Source organism: Halichoeres trimaculatus, unplaced genomic scaffold, assembly GCF_033239565.1.
Source record: "Halichoeres trimaculatus isolate MK-OKI-2021-1 unplaced genomic scaffold, fHalTri1.1 fHalTri1_scaffold_13, whole genome shotgun sequence".
Lineage (NCBI taxonomy): Eukaryota > Metazoa > Chordata > Actinopteri > Labriformes > Labridae > Halichoeres > Halichoeres trimaculatus.
The window spans coordinates 33,983,585-34,002,007 of NW_027437191.1; the positions used below are offsets into that span (position 1 = coordinate 33,983,585).

Consider the following 18,423-nt stretch of genomic DNA (forward strand, 5'->3'; position numbering starts at 1 on the left):
TGGGGTTTTCGAAGACGTTTCACCGTCCAACAGTCTGGTGAACAGAGCTAGAAAACATAATCCCCTCAGGGTCGTCAGTCTGCCAGCGTCATGTGGGGTTGTTAGCAGAGTCGTTGACCCAGTGCCTGGAAGATTTTATGGTCGTCAGTCGTCTGTGGTTGTCGTGAGTTCAGTCGTTAACCAGGTGCCTGAGAGCAAAATTTCCATCAGGGATCATGTGACCTGAATGATTCTCAGACACTAGGCGGACGATTTTGCTCATAATGACCACCAACAACTGAAGACCCTCACAGCCTTCGAAAAACTGGGTCATCGACTCTGCTAATGACTCCACATGATCCCAACAGTTAACAGAGATATATATGTTCCATCAAGCTCAGTCCGCCAGTCTGTTTAACATTTTTTTTTTACTATTTATTTATTTATTTATCTATTTTTATTTTTTTAATTTTTTTTTTTTTTTTGGGGGGGGGGGGGGGGGGGGGGGTCTTTACAGGTCCCTTTTATACCACTTGCTTTCGTTGGACTAAGAATCCTTCTCTCAAATCTCATTTTTATTTTATTAACCCTATCATCTTAAATGGATTCCATCTAATTGTGCATTTAAATATATTTATATATATCTATATATATATATATTTTTTTTTTTTGCTGGCCTATGTAACACCTTGTAGCATTAGCTTTGTGGAAAAAGTGACAAAACAGCAGTTATTTATATGTCCATTTGATGATAATAATGAGATAAAAAGTTAAATTATGAGATATTCAGATCATGAGTATGATAAAAGTTCATAATGTTAAGACTTATAATCCTATAATTTTGACTTTTCATTTTGTTAATTCTGCTTTAAGCTCATAATTATGACATTTAATGTCAAAATTTTGATTTACTATCTCATTATGTCTTTGTCTTTTTATCACATGATTTCAACTTTTTATCTCATAATTTTTTTGTATCTTATATTTTTTTGACTTTGATTTCAGAATTTGAATTTTTTTAATCTCATTACTTGAATTTTTTATCGCATAACTTTGATTGTTTTAATCTCATATTTGAATTTTTGTATTCTCATAATTTGATTTTTTTTAATCTCATAATTTGAATTTTTTTAATCTCATAATTTTATATTTTTAATCTCATAATTTTATATTTTTAATCTCATAATTTGATTTTTTTTAGTCTCATAATTTTTTTTTTAATCTCATAATTTTATTTTTTTTATCTCATAATTCTATTTTTTTAATCTCATAATTTTATTTTTTTTAATCTCATAATTTTAATTTTTTTAATCCCAAAACATTGATTTTTTTTAATCTTATAATTTGAATTTTTAATCTCATAATTTGGACTTTATATCTAATAGTTTTTAATTTTTATCTCATTATTATGACTTCTGTATCTCATAATTTTGACATTTTAACTTTAAATTATGACTTTTAATCTCATATTATGACTTTGTATCTCATTATTTAGACATTTCATCTCATAATTATTTCTTTATCTAATAGTTTTGTCTTTTGTGTCACATAATTTTACAGTATATTTTAAAATTTAAACATTTTATTTACTCATTATGACTTCAAATCTCAACCTTTTTCTGCTTTTATTTCATAATTTTGAGTCTTTATCTCATAATTTGACCTTTTATCTCTTAATTTCAACTTCTTACCTCATAGTTTCAAATTTTTTGTTTTTCTATTTTGTAGTTTTTTTTACTGCTGGAAATTGGCTTCCATCAATATATCATTCTGCATTGCTGCAGGATCAACATCTCACTTACTCAAGTGATCAGGGACCGTCTTACTTTAAGTGAAAAGAAAATGTTAGAGCAGTTTAACAGTTTATGTGAGTCATATCAAAGTGTGATCACCTCCCTGTGATAGGATGTTATGGCAGAGGGTGAGCTTATCTCTGGTAGACTGAGGAGGAGACTGAGGAGGAGACTGAGGAGGAGACTGAGGAGGAGACTGAGGAGGAGACTGAGGAGGAGACATGGAGGAACTCACCGTGTGTTGGTGTCAAAGGGCAATCAGAGAGATAAGAAGCCAAAAATAGACTCAGTCATTTTCCTCTGCCTCAAACAAAAGCTGCGTCTGGAAAAAAGATGAGGGCAGCCACAACAGGACTCCCTCAGACCTGATGGAGACTTAACGAGGATCAGACTCATTGTCACGTTTCAGAAACTCTTCATTAAGTCCTGCAGACACAACAATGCGCGTCGGGTTGAAACACTGTGATTAAACCTCATGACCTCATGTCTTCAGGCTCAGCCGATCTTTAACCCCACACTCGCTGTTTTCCATAGCGTTTCTGCACACCTCAGCATCATTTCCACCGTTTCCCAGTCAGTGTCACCCTCACGCTGAGCTGCAGTTGTTCCTCTACAGAGGAAGGTTTATCTCCACCATCACCTGAAACCAGGAGCTGCAGTCGGCTGCTTTCAGTCCAGATCCAGGGCTGTGTGAGAAAGAAGCAGAGAGGCAGCCTTAGAGATATCAGAGACAGAAAAAGAGCTGTCGGAGGGCTGACAGGATTAATGCACATTAGCACATGAAGTGGTGAAAAAAGCCGGAAACGACACAGGAAATGCCTCAGAGGGTGTGTAATGCTATCTCTGATCACTGTGGCACCCGCATTATGGATGCTGATGTGGTGGAAAGAGTCGGGCTTTTGTACATTTAGCAGACATGTGAGACGTTTAATACATACAGTCTGTTCAGAGTCTGATAAATGAACTACACTTATCATTTATTTATAGCTGAAACTGATTTATATCGTCTGTTTAAAGCTCCTGTAAGGAGTTTTTTAATACACTGCAAAAAAACTGAAATCTTATCAAGTGTTTTTGTCTGATTTAAAGTAAAAATTGTCTCATTACACAAAATATGAGCCACATTCAACGTATCAGTCCAGAAAAATGTCTTGTTTTAAGTTATTTAAAGACAAAAATTAGGTCTGAATTGTTGTAACAAATAAAAAAAGCTGCCAATGAAAAAAGAAAAATTTACTTTGTTAAAATATTATTCTAGTTTTAAGCACATTTTTACTTATTTGAGTCTTTAAACATCTTAAAACAAGACATTTTTACTTAAAATAAGACAAAAACACTTGATTAGATTTCAGGTTTTTTTTTTTACAGTGTGCACCTTTTAATGATATCATGATAATTACACTGCAAAAAAAAAATCTTATCAAGTGTTTTTGTCGTATTTTGAGTAACAATTGTCCCATTACACTTGATATGAGCCACATTCAACTTATGTAATTTGTACCTAAAAAAAAAAACAAACAAAAAAAACAACAAGGATATTTGGGGGAAAAAAGAGAAGATGTTTCACTTTGTCTACAGGGGGCGCCAAAAATGACACAAACAGAGAATTTCCCACAGGCGCTTTAAAGGTCACAAATTGTAAAATTTATACATGAATAAATTCTAATCACTTCCTGACTCTACCTCCCGACATATTTTACAATCCCGGAAAAAAATACACAAGAACGGCAGCTGTCAATCGTTAAACATTACATAAAACCTCGTCTTTAACTTCTTATAACCAATGAAAACAAAACTTTCCAGAAAAAAGAGGACTTGGATACAAGACAGCCAAATGATATCTTCAAATCACCACAACAATCAGACGAGAGAAACATTTTTACCAGGTGGATTAATTTTTTTAAAGTTTGATCACAGCCCATCTGGAATGACTGGGGAGATGGATTTTTTTTACCTATACTGCAGCCAGCCACCAGGGGGAGCAGTTTTTGTGGCGACCTCACTTCGAGCCGATCAAGCGGACGTTCATTTTTTTTACAGTCTATGGTTATGTGTTCTCCTTCCTTGTCTAAATACTCCAACAAGATGAGTTATCATTTAAGCCCCGCCTCCCGGTCATGTGACCATCCAGGAGCCTGAAGTGTATACCACCCATTAAGTGCACAAAAGAATATTTATTTAATAGAAATATAAAAAGAACCATCTTTAGTATTAACTTCAGCAGAAAAAAAAATTGAGAATCATTTTCAAGTTTTGGCTAATTTCTTTTTCTGTATAAAGTCAAACGTGGCTTTGTTAAAAGTTTTTATTCAAAAAAAAAAAAAAAAGTAAAGACGGCTTAAGACCCTCACAACTTTAAAAAAAATAAGTCATTGAGTCGACCCCAACAATTTCAAGTCTGTTTGGTTATGAAAAAAAACTTATTATTTTTTATTTATTTATTTATTTTCGGGGGGGGGGGGGGGGGGGGGGGGGGGTGTCTTCACCACAGACTCTACCAATCCCAGTTGCTTTTAACTGGACCAAGCATCCTTCTCTAAAATATCATTTTTATTTTATTAATTCTATCATCTTGTATGGATTCTATCTTATTGTGTTTGCGCAAAACATTTTACTGCATTTTAATATTCACTTTTTTTTTTTTTTGTATGTTTGGGTGTTTGTTTTTCTGGTGGCCTATGTGACACCTTGTAGCATTAGCTTTGTGGAAAAAGTGACAAAACAGAAGTAATCTGTATGGATTTATAGTCCATTTCCTTCAGTTTAAAAAAAAAAAAAGATAATTATGAGATAAAAAGTTAAATAGTGAGATAAAAAGTCAAAATTATGAGACAATGAGATAATGAGAATGAGAAATGTTAGTTAGATAAAACTTCACAGTTCTGTTATGTCATGACTTTTAATCCCATAATGTTGACTTTTTATCTAATAAGTTTGACTTTCAATCTCAAAATTATGTCAATTTATATTTATCTCATAATTTTGAATTTTTATCTTATTATTATAACTTTTTAATCTCATAATTTTGACTTTTCATAGCAAAATTAAATTTTTTTGGTTTTCACTGTTTCCTCTTTTGGCCCCTTTTTAGTCTTTACTCAGAGAGGACAGGACAGGGGATCCTCGGACTAATCCAAGGACAGATCCCCAAATAACCAAGACGAGAACTGCCCCCCTTTTTTGGCCCCTTCTGTAAACTGATGCGATCCCAGACAAACCGGACTGATCCAAACCAGACTGCTTTGGCAACACTTGCTTAAAGCTCCTGTGAGGAAACTAACGTCTGTGTTGATTTTGGCACCCCCTTGTGGCCATCCTATCTTTTTTTTTTTAACAAGACATCTTTCCCTTGTTTATCCAACTTTTCAGATCAGTCAGAAATCTTTAGGTTGGATACTGTTTTGAATTTGTCACCTGCCCCCTGTAGGCAGTTTTGAAAATGAAAATCACCGAACAGAAACAGGAAATCCTCATGATGACGGTCTCATATGCTTTTGTTGGTCATAAGACAGCAACGCTATCAGTTTCAGTCTATGGTGTGACAAACTAAAAACTCCTCAAAGGAGCTTTAAAAACCTTGTTATTCCTAATTTATTTTGTACTCAAAGTAACTTAAATCTGATTATTTTCATCCTAAGTTTACAAAGTATGAAATCTATTGGTGTGTGTTTACGCTCTGAATCTCCATCGGATCAGGAAGAAACTCCCATGAGTCTGTCATCGCCGTGACTGAGCTCCCTCAGGAAAACAAACAGCTGGCTCTTTGTCCCGTTATTAGTTCACTGATTACCAATGAAGACGTTTTCTTCTGGGCTCAGCTGTTGTGAAAGGATTGAATTCACGGCGCTGAATAAAAAAATAACTGAAAACGGCTCGTTGGCAGGTGAGTCTCGATTAATCAGATAACATCTCAGACAAGTTTTATCAACACAGTTAAGTTCATCCTTCCTCCTTAAAGGCCACAAACTGCCGTCACACATCCAGTCAGAAACAGCTGAAGCTTCCTGCAAAGATCGGACGTTCAGCTTCAGTTTCCTGTGAAGAAATACGACCTGTAGTGTTACGCAAAAAGACTCAAAAAACAGGAGAACAGACGCATGGAGCCACAAACCCATTAGTACGTCTGGAGCTCTGGGTCACTCACAGCTATTTTTAACCTCTGGTTACATCACTTCCTGGTGTCAAGTTGTCCATGGGGATGATGAGGAGGATGACTTCATCCAGGTGACTGGATGGCCTCCAGGGATGATCTCAGGATGGTTTCAGCTCCACATTGAACGAGCCACACCTAGAATGATTGGGTACAACAAGGAAAAATCAAACCTGAACACTGGATACAGCCTCTGTTTCTGAGTATTTCTGCTTTTTAAAGTTCCTGTGAGGAGTTTCAGAGTGATCCTGAAAAAGTCTCTCCTAGATATCTGACTGATCATAATCCGCACTTTAAAATGAGATTATCAGCTCCAATATCGGTTAATTTGAAATGAGACTTCTCAGCGCTGTGATTGGGTCGAGCAGGATTAATTTATGGCGCTAAACCTAAATATCACAATAAAAAAAAAGTGATGGAAACCACAACGTTTTGGAAAAACCTCTCAAATCTTGCTAAAAAGTTTTACGTGAGTTAGCCTACTCATATGTCGAAGCACCGGGCGACCGATAGCACTACATATAGCCGGCTACTACAACATTTGCTTGTTGTCACATTTCAAAGCATAGGGCTACTCAACTGTACTAATAAATACCTTCCCTTGATGCATTGTATCCCGTAAAAAGTTGTCTACAAAGAAAATTTCTTCTGATCTGACCTCCATCTAATTTCAAAACAAACATAAGGCCAGGATTAAGGTATTTTTTTCTTTTAAATCAGATTAACCTTTTATTGTGTGTATAATTTACTTTATAATTTAATTATGCATTTATATATTCATATTTTTATTTTTATTATAACATTTAAATTTTTTATTTTGTTTCTTTCCTCCTATTTTCTTTTTTTTTTTTTTAATCTTTTCTTTTTCTTTTCTTTTTTTTTTTTTTTTTACCAATGTTTATAGTTTCCTACATTCACTTTATTGGTGTTATTTTTGTTACTAATATGCACCTTGAAAATTTCAATAAAAAATAAATAAGAAAAATAATATTTATAATAATAATAAAATAAATAAATAATAAATAATAATAATCATACAATAATAATAAAAATTAAAAATAAATAAATAAATAGATAAATAAATAAATCAATAATAATAATAATAATAATAATAATAAGAAGAAGAAGAAGAAGAAGCATTTCAAAACAAACACACGCCTGGTTAAAAGTTACATCTTTACGACAGTGCGCATGAGACTCCAAGTCACAAGGTGGCGACAGAGTCCAAATAAAACAGATCTGCCTCACAGCATCTTTAAGTTGTTGAAATCTTTCTCTTTTTAAATTGAGTTAACTTCTCGCAGAATTTTACTTCTTATTTTTTATTTTAAAGTTGTTTAGTTGTTTTTTTTAATAAATGTCCACATTGCACTTTTCCTGAATGTGTTTTTTTAATCATTATTATTTAACATAGATTTAATGACAGACTGTATTAACACTGTCAGATCTTTGTTGGGTTTTATAGATTGGTGCTACATTAGAAAGCAGCAGCAACCTCTGAGCTTTTCACTTTGCACCTGGTCTGGATATTTTTGAACCAGGTGCTGCTTTACCACCTACGTCTAGTCAGTGATACTTTTACAAGTTCGTTTTAACATGTAAGTTAAACACCAGCTCCTACTGCTCTCCATCTCCTCTGCAGCTGACCTGGTGCAACCCTCGGCTCATTTCCCAGAAACATGATCCTCTTCAGCCTCCAAACGCGACTTTAAATCCATTCCTCGTGTTCCAGTTTTATCTTCCTCCCTCCTGTCATCCTCTGCATGTCGTGTGCATTAAATATCATATTTGTGTTTAGCAGGAGTGCCTCGATCCGCCCGCTCAGTGTGAACCACAGGAAGGGGTTTAAGTGGCAGGTGGGGGGTCTGATTGAAACGGGTGTCTGTTTTCTCCATCAGGGGAAGTCTCGGTCATCAAACCGCAGAAGTTCACCTCAGACAAACTTTGGTTTCATCTGCAACAAAGGCAGCAGTGTTCAAAGCTTTAAACAAGAGGCATTATTACCCAGCTGTGAAAGTGAGAATGTGTGTGAACGCTCTTAATCTACAGATCTGGTGACAGAAACATGTTTTCTGCTCAGGCTGGAGTGGTATGTCACCTGATGAGTGGCAACGCAGTGAGTCTCAGCAGAAAAATAACCACAGACTGATCTCAGAGCTGAGAAACAAAACGCATGTTCCAGCAATTATTTCTGTATCATGTTCAGCAATGCTAAAAAGGACATTAAGGACATTTTAGATGTAGAAAATAATTATGGGCAAATCAAGATTTCAGTTAAAATGACAAGAATAAACTTACGATGTTGAAAGTCAAGAAGACGAGATTAAAGTTGAAATGTCAAGAATAAATTTCAAAATGTCAATATTAGCGTCAAAATGATGACATTAAAGTCAAATGACAATGAAGTCAAAAATTTAGATTAAAGTTGAAATGTCAAAATTAAAGTCCAAATAACGAGATAAGGTCAAAATGTAAAAAAACATCAAAATGACAAAAATAAAGTCGAAATGTCAATGTATAAGTCGAAACCTTAACATTGAAGTCAAGATGAAAAAAAAGTTTGAAATGTCAAGATTTAAGTCGAAATGTCGAAGAAATGTTAAATATGAAGTCAAAATATTGAGACTATGGATGAAATAACAGCAATGAAGTCGAAGTGTCATTGTCAATGTGGAAATGTTGACATTAAAGACAAAAAGACATCAAAGTTGAAATGACGAGATTGAAGTCGAAATGTCAGAAATAATGTCAAAAAAAACGAGATAAAGTCAAAAAGTAAAAAAGAAGTTGAAATGACAAAAATAAAGTCGAAATGTCAATATATAAGTTAAAAAGTTGAACTTGAAGTCAAAATGACCAAAAATTTTGAAACATTGAAATTTTAGTCGAAATGTTAAGATTGAAGTAGAAATGCCAAAGTTAAAGTCGAAATATTGAGATCGTTGATGAAATGACAAGGGTTAAGTTGAAATGTTGAAATTAAAGTAGGAATGTTGATATTAAAGCTGTAATAACATTAAAGTCGAAATGTCAAAATTAATGTAAAAATAATGAGATAAGGTCAAAATGTCAAAAAAAGTTGAAATGACAAAAATGTTTGAAATGTCAAAATTTCAGTAAAAATGTCGAGATTGAGGTAGAAATGACAAGAATAAAGGTGAAATGTCGATATTTAGAAAATGACAATAATAAAGTCAAAATGTCATTATCAATGTAGAAATGTTGACATTAAAGTCGAAATGTCGAGATTAAAGTAGACATGTCAAATTAAAGTTGAAATGAGGAGGAAAACGGTCAAAAATAATCTGCCCTGATGTTTATCGGTAGTACACTGAGTACAGTCAGCTCTTCAGCAGCCACAGGTATAACTGTCAGTAGTGTCAGCTGCCACACAGGAGCCTTAATGACAGTCTGTGGGATCCGAACACGTTTTGACAATTGGACTTTTTTACCATGTCAGATCTCTGTGTTATGTTACGTTTTCTTACTTCAGTAAATAAAGTGTTTGCTGGTCTTGATCAGGCTTTAGTTTCAAGTATCTGATTCGTCCAGAGGTATAGATCTATTGAGGCTGTACCAGACCAAACCTATGACACACATGGAGCTCCTTCCTAATATTTTGCGACCCTTTTTATATAGCCCTACTATTTTTCGGCTGAATGTGCCCAGTGTACCAGAGACCAGAGGGGGCCCAGAACTGACCCCTGGGGTGACAGCAGAGCTGACAGCAGAGCGGTTTGTCCTGGGCAGTTTCCAGGCTCCTGAGGTAAAAGTTCTTGCTGGAATATTCTAAAAGAAGCTGGAAGTCACCAGACGCCTCAGCTCCACCTCCCTCCCTTCGATATAGATAGCGGACAGATGGAACTAGGCTGTCGCTTTGCTAAAGTTAGCCATGCAATTAGTTCACACACTAATTAGCTGTGAGAGGAGCAGAGGCACACCAGATTTCCCAAGTGTCCAAAACCCGCTTCCCAGCCCAAAATAAGAGTAAATGAGGTCCTGGCAGCAGCAGCGTGAAAGCTCCACAAAGAGAAAAAAAAGGGAAAGATGGGTGTAGCAGCTCAGCAAACAGCTGATGTAAGTTTGTTAAGTTATGGAGAACACGAGTTTAGTATCTGTTTTATGATAAAACAAGAAGAAAGACTCAGACTTTATAGATGAGTGTTTAAACCTGTTTGTAGCCCAGAGAAGCTAGTTTCAAGCTAGGACAGGGTGGCTAGCTACTGAGGTCTGGGAAGATCACTCTGAAACACTTTTCTCTGTAACTTCACATCCATGAAGTTTTTTCAATACCAAACTTTTAGTCTCCAGCCAAATGTCCAAAAATCTGGACACATATAAACTGCTGAGTTCAGATAACTTATTTATTGGATTATAAGGCAAATAAAGCAGAATGAACTCTGACTTTTTGTTGTAGAGGTTGCGCCCCTAGTGGACAAACCTAAACATGGCAAAAAATGGTTTTATGAAAACTTGCTTTTCCATATTGATTACTTGTTACCCTGTATCTATAACATGTGCTTCACCCCTTCGATAGCTCAGTTGGTAGAGCGGAGGACTGTAGAGTGAATAATAGAGATATCCTTAGGTCGCTGGTTCAAATCCGGCTCGAAGGAGGTGGCTTTTGCAAAAGGAGATGTTACTGAAAATAAACAAAAAAACAAGTACCAGCTGTTCTGATGCAATTTCCATTCATATCCAATACAAACAGATGACTGATTAAAAGTCATATCATTTTTACAGTGTTCCCAAGACTCCAGGCCAGAGGATGGCGCTGCAGTCCAATATAAACAAATCCTACACAAAGCATGTTTGATATTAAGTTATTACGAGTCCTGAGATTTATATTGAGTATAGACTGTTGCCCCTTCGATAGCTCAGTTGGTAGAGCGGAGGACTGTAGAGTGATTAACAGAGATATCCTTAGGTCGCTGGTTCAAATCCGGCTCGAAGGAGGCCTTTCTTGCTAAAGGAAATGTTTCCTAAAATGAACAAAAAAATTGATGTTCTAAGCTGTTTACCATTCATACTTAAGACAAAAACATGACCTATTAAAAGTCACGTCTTTGTGACAGTGTACGTGACACTCCAGGCCAGAGTGTGGCGCTGCAGCCCGCTCCTACTCACAGCATGTTTGATATAAAGTAATTATGAATCCTAGAATTTCTATCACACAGTGCAGGTTGCCCCTTCAATAGCTTAGTTGGAAGAGCGGAGGACTGTAAAGTGGCTATCAAAGATATCTTTAGGTTGCTGTTTCACTTCCGGCAATGTTAATTCTATAGTTTTTGCCATTTATATAGGTATTAAGGCAGTAAAAGGTCTAACCCATTTATTTATCACATTGCCTCTATTGGGCAAACCACATCATGACACAATTTAGAGGTACCACAATTCTCTTTCATGCGAGGTAACTAGAAATCCAAGGATTTTTGTTGGGTAATTATTTGCCACTTCGATAGATACATTGATGTAGAGAGACATCCTCAGGTTGCTGGTTCAAATCTGGCTCGAAAGACATGTGTTATGTTGAAGGAAATAATGAAACTGCATTGTCTTGTTTCCATCAGACAAATTTATTTTCCAGCCTCAAAGAATTAATGATCTAGCAAATTTACAGTTTTTGCTAAGTAAAGAGGTAGTAAGGCTGAAGAGGTCTGACTGCTCTATTTATCTATGCCCCTAGTGGGCAAACCACATCATGACACAAATTGGAATTACCACGCTCCACTTTAATGTCAAGTTATTAGGACTCCAAATATTTTTATTGAGAATGCATTTGCCCCTTCGATAGCTCAGTTGGTAGAGCGGAGGACTGTAGAGTGATGAGTAAAGATATCCTTAGGTCGCTGGTTCAAATCCGGCTCGAAGGAGGTGGTTTTTAAGGAAGGAAAAGCAACTTAAGATAGCATAATAAGTTTGCTGTTCCCATCAGATCACTCTTCATATCTACTACAAACACATGACCTATTAAACAGTCATTTCCTCAAAACAGTGTTCGTTACACTCCAGGCCAGAGGGTGGCACTGCAGTCCAACTAAAACAAATCCTACCTACAGCACTTATTAGGGATTCTAGGGTTTCTATTGAGCCCTACGTGGCGCCACTTCATAGCTGGTAGAGCGGAGGACTGTAGAGTGGTTAAAAAAGATATCCTTAGGTCGCTGGTTCAAGTCCGGCTTAAAGGAGTTGGCTTTTGCAGAAGGAAATGAAACTCAAAAGAACAAGAAAAAGCGGTTCTTCGGATGTGATCGCCATTCATACCCAATACAAGCACACTCATTAAAAGTCACGTCTTTATGACTGTGTAAGTGACACTCATGGCCAGAGGGTGGCACTGCAGTCTACTTAAATAATTTCTACTCACAGCAGGTTTGATGAAAAAACGTTAGGAATGCTAGGTATCCATTTAGCATCAATCAATACTGCCCCTTCGATAGCTCAGTTGGTAGAGCGGAGGACTGTAGCATCATTAACAGAGATATCCTTAGGTCGCTGGTTCAAATCTGGCTCGAAGGAGTCGTTTCTTGCTGAAGGAAACATATCCTAAAATGAACAAAAAAATTGCTGTTCTAATCTGTTCACCATTCATATCTAAGACAAAATGCGACCTATTAAAAGTTGCGTCTTTATGACACTGTATGAGACACTCCAGGCCATAGGGTGGCACTGCAGTCAAACTAAAAAACATCCTACTCGCAGTAAGTTTCATATTTAGTTTTGAGGAATACTACAACTTTGATTAGGAGTTGCCCCTTCGATAGCTCAGTTGGTAGAGCGGAGGACTGTAGAGTACTACCAAAGATATCCTTAGGTCGCTGGTTCAAATCCGGCTCGAAGGAGGTATTTTTCGTGCTTAATTATTTTTTTTGCCGCTAGCTAAGCCACTAGCGGGCTACCTGTGACACTCATTAGTAAACATGGCCCCCGCCTTGTCTTGTTTTCAACAGACAAATTTATTTTTTAGTCTAGAGGAATTTATGATCCAGCAAGTATACTGTTCTTGCCAAGTATAGAGGTAGTAAGAGGTCTGACTGCTTTATTTATCACGTCGCCCCTAGTGGGCAAACCACATCATGACACAAATCAGAAATCCCACATTTCACTTTAATGTCAAGTTATAAGGAAAGCAAATATTTTTTTTGTGGTTGCATTTGTCCCTTCGATAGCTCAGGTGGTAGAGCGGAGGACTGTAGAGTGATGAATAAAGATATCCTTAGGTCGCTGGTTCAAATCCGGCTCGAAGGAGGTGGTTTTTAAGGAAGGAAAAGCAACTTAAGATAGCATAATAAGTTTGCTGTTCCCATCAGATCACTCTTCATATCTACTACAAACACATGACCTATTAAACAGTCATTTCCTCATAACAGTGTTCGTTTCACTCCAGGCCAGAGGGTGGCACTGCAGTCCAACTAAAACAAATCCGACCTACAGCAATTATTAGGGAATCTAGGATTTCTATTGAGCCCTATGTGGCGCCCCTTCATAGCTGGTAGAGCAGAGGACTGTAGAGTGGTTAAAAAAGATATCCTTAGGTTGCTGGTTCAAATCCGGCTCGAAGGAGATTAGTTATATTGAAAAAAATGTTGAAACCTGCCTTGTCTTGTTTCAATCAGACAAATTTTTTTTTAGTCTCGAGGAATTTATGATCCAGCAAGTATACTGTTCTTGCCAAGTATAGAGGTAGTAAGGCAGAAGAGGTCTGACTGCTTTATTTATCACGTCGCCCCTAGTGGGCAAACCACATCATGACACATATCAGAAATCCCACATTTCACTTATATGTCAAGTTATAAGGAAAGCAAATATTTTTATTGTGACTGCATTTGCCCCTTCGATAGCTCAGGTGGTAGAGCGGAGGACTGTAGAGTGATGAATGAAGACATCCTTAGGTCGCTGGTTCAAATCCGGCTCGAAGGAGGTGGCTTTTGCATCCTAAAATGTGCAAAAATAGTATCAACCCGGCTGATTTGGCTCTACAGCGTATTAAATATGTAAAAAAAAAAACAAGTCCATAGTCATCTTCATACGGCGAGGTCGTGGTCTCACTCAGGTGACCCTGAATGTTTTTTCTACCTGGCGTTTGTCTCTCAGGTTTCCCTCTTCGCTCCACTCCGCTTGGTGAAACCTGGTCTCACTCTTCGTCAGGAAAACCACATTCCCACACGCTCGTGTTTGTTAGTCCTGCTGGCCGAGCGTAGCACTTCACTGAACAGAGAAAACAATGTCAGAGGAGTGCTGCAGCTTTCTGTGTGTGTGTGTGTGTGTGTGTGAACATGTGTGAGTGTGTACTGAGGTGAGGCTGAGGGCTGAAGAATGTGAAGGGGAAATAAAACAATTAAAGCTCTGTTAGGGGAGCGCGGCGCTGGCAGCCATCTTCCATCAGGTGCAACGGCGACCAAACAATGGAGCGCTTTGGGGCGGCGGGGAGATCGATGTCATACGTGTCGTGAACTGGGCCAAACGCTTTATGCTCGACTGACGTGTGGACACATTACACACTCATAACGGACGGGAGTCATGAGGAGGTCAGTCTCTTGCGCTCCTCCTCAGATAAAATCATCTCAAAAAGCTCGCCCTGCGGATCTTTGGAGGCGCTCCATCACCACCACCATCAGCGCTGGTGTCTCTGATCTGATCCGGCCTCGTCCTCTGGTCTGAGACAGTTTTACAGGCTCAGCTCAGGCTCAAGTATCCAGCCTGGATTACAGTTACATACACCTAAAATGAGTCATTTTTATTTGCTTTCAGCAGGAGCCAGAAAGGACATAAATCAACCATTTCTCCACAATCTGCTCTTCTTCCTCCTGATGGGAAATGTTAAACTTCCCGTCTGACTCCGACAGTTTCTTAAGAGTTATGTTTCAGACGCAGAAAACTCAGTGTAGACCCCTCATTGTTGTTTCTGCGACAGAGGAGGAGAAATTCTCTGGCATGAAATGAAAGTGAGGGACGTCTCGTTGGAATATTAGTTATTCATGCACTTGTAGTCCCCTGGAGGGACGGGATCAGGAATCCCACCCATTTACCAGAAAGAGGAACGTCTCAGAGAAACTGATCCAGGTCTGAGGGGCTGGGTGGGTGGAGGGAGGGAGGCTCAGCTGGTTTTCTTACACTTTCTTCTCTAAACCTGGCCAAAGTACAACGCTTGTGACTGTCACTGTTATTCACAAAGACTGACAGAGTAAAAAACAACAAATGTTTGGATAAATGTAGCACTCAGATCTTCAAGGGGAATGCCAAGTTATTTTGGGACATCCATTTCATGTACTTGTCTTTTTTTGGCTTCACAATGTCTCTTTGGTTCCCTTGTCATTGCTTTTAATGATTTTTATAGCAATTTAAAAAAAGTATTATCAATATTTATCTCAAACTGATGTTAAGAAAATCTTTATTATTATGGAGGACAAAAAATGGTGTAATAAATATATTAATTAATTAACTAATGCAGAGATTAATACATTCATTAAAAAAAAGTAAATACTTGAACTAATTATAAATAAATGATTTTATTTTAAAAAATTTTAACCTTATTTTTATATGCATTTATATTTTCCACATTTATTTATGCTTTTAGAAATTAAATAAATTAACTTTGGTGTCCATGGTTCTGTGACCTCAAAGATTGATATCCCCCCCAGACACTTTATTTCTTTTTTCCTTTTTTTCCCCCTTTATTTATTTATTTATTTTATTATTGTTATTGTTATTATTATTATTATTATCATTATTATTATTATTATTATGATTATTATTATTATTATCTATTCTTTTCTGGTGGTTTAAAAAAAAGAAATTTATCTATTTATTTTTCTAAGTTTTATATATTTTTTTATTTCTATGTATTATTACATATCCTGATTTAATTATTCATATATTTATTCACAAACATATGTATTCATTTCCAAATTTATTTATTTACAAAATCTTTCTGTTTCTTTCATTTTGTCAATGGGAAAGCATATTTCTACATTTATTTGGCAGTCTAAACTCTACTGTGATATATTTTAGCCTCTGTGTGGAAAAAAACCGGGTTTGAGCTACTGCCTCTTTAAGGCCTTCTGCTCCAAAACCCCCTTCCCTCTGATTGGCCAGCCCCCTGGAGGCCTGCTTGGAGCAGAGCTATGGGCATTAAGATCTATTTCAGAACATGGTGTTTTAAGCAGTTTGGACACACAGTATTGTTGCTTTATATCCATGTTTAAAATAAGGGACAGCATGATACCCCTCTTTAAGCTTAACTGTCTGAAAGTGAGCCGATTGGCTACTGGGTGTCCTTTAACAGCTCTGATAAGTCTGTGGAGAACCAGAGGCTTTTTGTCTTTAGCCCTAATGTTTTTATGAGAGACCTTAACGAATCAATGAAGAGAAATCTTTAAATTTGGTCTCCCCAGCTTTTAAACTTCTTTTTAAAATCACAATCATTAAAGCAGAATATACAGATGAAGAGGAGACTGTGTTATTAACAGGGCTCACCTGACTGGTGTAGAAACAAGAGGCTCCATTCACCAACAGGTGGAGCTAAAGGGCATTCTGGGTGATGCCAGGAGCAGAGATGAAGAGGTCAGTGTCCTGCAGGTTTTTTGTGCCTCAGTGTAGCAAACAACACCTCACATGATGAAAAAAGAGGATGGAGTGTTTGGTTAGAAGAGCTGAGATCCTCTGACCAAAACTATGGCTCATCTTTGCAACTAATGGATCAAAAAACTCACTTCAAACGAGAACGCTGCAAAAAATGTTGCCAGAAATAACTTAAGCAACAGGGTTGAAATTCAAATCCTCATTGCTTACTTAACTTATAAATAATTCATTAATAATTTATGAATAACTGTTAGGGAGGACAGGTTGCTGCTGCCTCCTCAAAGTCTCCATAACCAGAGCTTCTGTTTGACTCTGCTGCCCCCGTGTGGTCTTGAAATGAGGGTTTAAAAACAGATACAATCCAAACCGCAATAAACAAATGAATGATTGGTTGCACAGCCATTTTCACTGGTTTTTAAGGGATTGGCCAGGTTTATGTTCTGGGATGACATTATAATTAAAGCATCATGACTTGGTGTAACATCACTTCGAAAATGAGTGTCACTTCTTCTTGAGAAAGAAAAATAAGCAAATCAAGTTATTTCCCTTTCATTGTTCATTCATAGAAAGTTGAGTCTTCCACTTTGATACAAGTGTTTTCAATTAGTAAAGTGTGACGTCCGATTTTCACCATCTTCTCTCTGAAATGTTCTTAGCTCAGTTTTGGTTAAAGAGATACTACATAATGTTTATACATTATCCTAGTAAAAGCATTTAAAATCAGAATTATGAGATTAAAAAAAATAATAAAGTGATGAGATTAAAAAGTCATAGTTATGAGATAGTAGACATGAAAACCCTTACAAAAAACAAAGTTGTAGCTTTACACTGAAGTTTGCGCTAGATGCTGTTTCATAAGTTTACTTACACACTTTTTGCCTGTCCAAGGCAAATTAATACCTGACGGAGTAAAGCACAAAAATACGTCTTAAACAGTGGCAGTGAGTGGTGGAGGCCTGCATTTCATGACGGACACCACTCTTGTTGGAGTTAGGTCTGGTGTTATGGCAAATTTGGTTACCTTCCAGAGCGATTTTAGCTAGCTAGTTAGCTAGCTAGTTGTGCGTATCACAGCAAAAGCCAACTCCTTCGAGCCGGATTTGAACCAGCGACCTAAGGATATCTCTATTATTCACTCTACAGTCCTCCGCTCTACCAACTGAGCTATCGAAGGGGCGAAGGAAGCGGTTTTTACATAAATGAAACTATTTATGACAACTTTATACTTAAAAGTATTTGTAGTGGATTAAGGTTTGTCCACCGGGGGGCGACCATACCATACAGCAAAACCGTCAGAAAAAGAGACAAACTGAAAAACTTCCTTTCGTCATGCAGAAAAATAACAGACTTTGCATAACTCTAACATTATCTGAGATTTGAGAATAAATAACTTTAACCAGACACAGTGTTTTCTGCTGTGTGTTAATTTGTTTAAGCTTGAAAAAAATTAGCATTAGGTCTGATTCGATCCTTGTGTTCCTGCAAGTTGTATCATCTCATGATCTAATATAGAGGGCAGATAGTTGTTTAAAAGGACATATTGTGAAAAAAAAGCAGATACATAAAACTCTCTGAACTACAAAATGGTGTAAAATGTACAAAGCACTGAAATATAAACGGGAATTTTAGTAATAAAGCTGTAATTCATGACTGAAAAGCAATCAAACAGTTAAACGTGTTTATTAAAAATCACTTAGAATAATTCCTTAAGAATGTACAGTTAAAAAAAATTTGACTGGTGTGCGGTTGTGATCTTTAAAGTGAAAAGGTTGTGTTTGGAGGATGCGGGCATCGATCCCGCTACCTCTCGCATGCTAAGCGAGCGCTCTACCATTTGAGCTAATCCCCCGTCATGCATTGCTGTGTCATGACGTCACTATATAAACCGACAACTCGAAACTTACGCCTGCGTATTAAACA

The 18,423-nt window shown here is 36.9% G+C and overlaps 9 non-coding genes across 9 annotated transcripts; 7 read left to right on the top strand and 2 right to left on the bottom strand.

Annotated features, from left to right (window-relative positions):
• Positions 1-10,449: 10,449 nt before the first annotated feature.
• On the top strand, positions 10,450-10,538 carry trnay-gua (transfer RNA tyrosine (anticodon GUA)). Its single transcript is given in 2 exon segments — positions 10,450-10,486; positions 10,503-10,538. It is a non-coding gene; the product is annotated as a tRNA-Tyr (tRNA).
• Positions 10,539-10,788: 250 nt separating this feature from the next.
• trnay-gua (transfer RNA tyrosine (anticodon GUA)) lies at positions 10,789-10,877 on the top strand. Its single transcript is given in 2 exon segments — positions 10,789-10,825; positions 10,842-10,877. It is a non-coding gene; the product is annotated as a tRNA-Tyr (tRNA).
• Positions 10,878-11,706: 829 nt separating this feature from the next.
• Positions 11,707-11,795, top strand: trnay-gua (transfer RNA tyrosine (anticodon GUA)). The gene is given in 2 exon segments: positions 11,707-11,743; positions 11,760-11,795. It is a non-coding gene; the product is annotated as a tRNA-Tyr (tRNA).
• A 557-nt stretch (positions 11,796-12,352) lies between these two features.
• Positions 12,353-12,441, top strand: trnay-gua (transfer RNA tyrosine (anticodon GUA)). Its single transcript is given in 2 exon segments — positions 12,353-12,389; positions 12,406-12,441. It is a non-coding gene; the product is annotated as a tRNA-Tyr (tRNA).
• A 235-nt stretch (positions 12,442-12,676) lies between these two features.
• Positions 12,677-12,764, top strand: trnay-gua (transfer RNA tyrosine (anticodon GUA)). The gene is given in 2 exon segments: positions 12,677-12,713; positions 12,729-12,764. It is a non-coding gene; the product is annotated as a tRNA-Tyr (tRNA).
• Positions 12,765-13,081: 317 nt separating this feature from the next.
• trnay-gua (transfer RNA tyrosine (anticodon GUA)) lies at positions 13,082-13,170 on the top strand. The gene is given in 2 exon segments: positions 13,082-13,118; positions 13,135-13,170. It is a non-coding gene; the product is annotated as a tRNA-Tyr (tRNA).
• A 583-nt stretch (positions 13,171-13,753) lies between these two features.
• On the top strand, positions 13,754-13,842 carry trnay-gua (transfer RNA tyrosine (anticodon GUA)). Its single transcript is given in 2 exon segments — positions 13,754-13,790; positions 13,807-13,842. It is a non-coding gene; the product is annotated as a tRNA-Tyr (tRNA).
• Positions 13,843-17,588: 3,746 nt separating this feature from the next.
• Positions 17,589-17,677, bottom strand: trnay-gua (transfer RNA tyrosine (anticodon GUA)). Its single transcript is given in 2 exon segments — positions 17,589-17,624; positions 17,641-17,677. It is a non-coding gene; the product is annotated as a tRNA-Tyr (tRNA).
• A 602-nt stretch (positions 17,678-18,279) lies between these two features.
• trnaa-agc (transfer RNA alanine (anticodon AGC)) lies at positions 18,280-18,352 on the bottom strand. The gene has a single exon. It is a non-coding gene; the product is annotated as a tRNA-Ala (tRNA).
• Between the last annotated feature and the right edge of the window lie 71 nt (positions 18,353-18,423).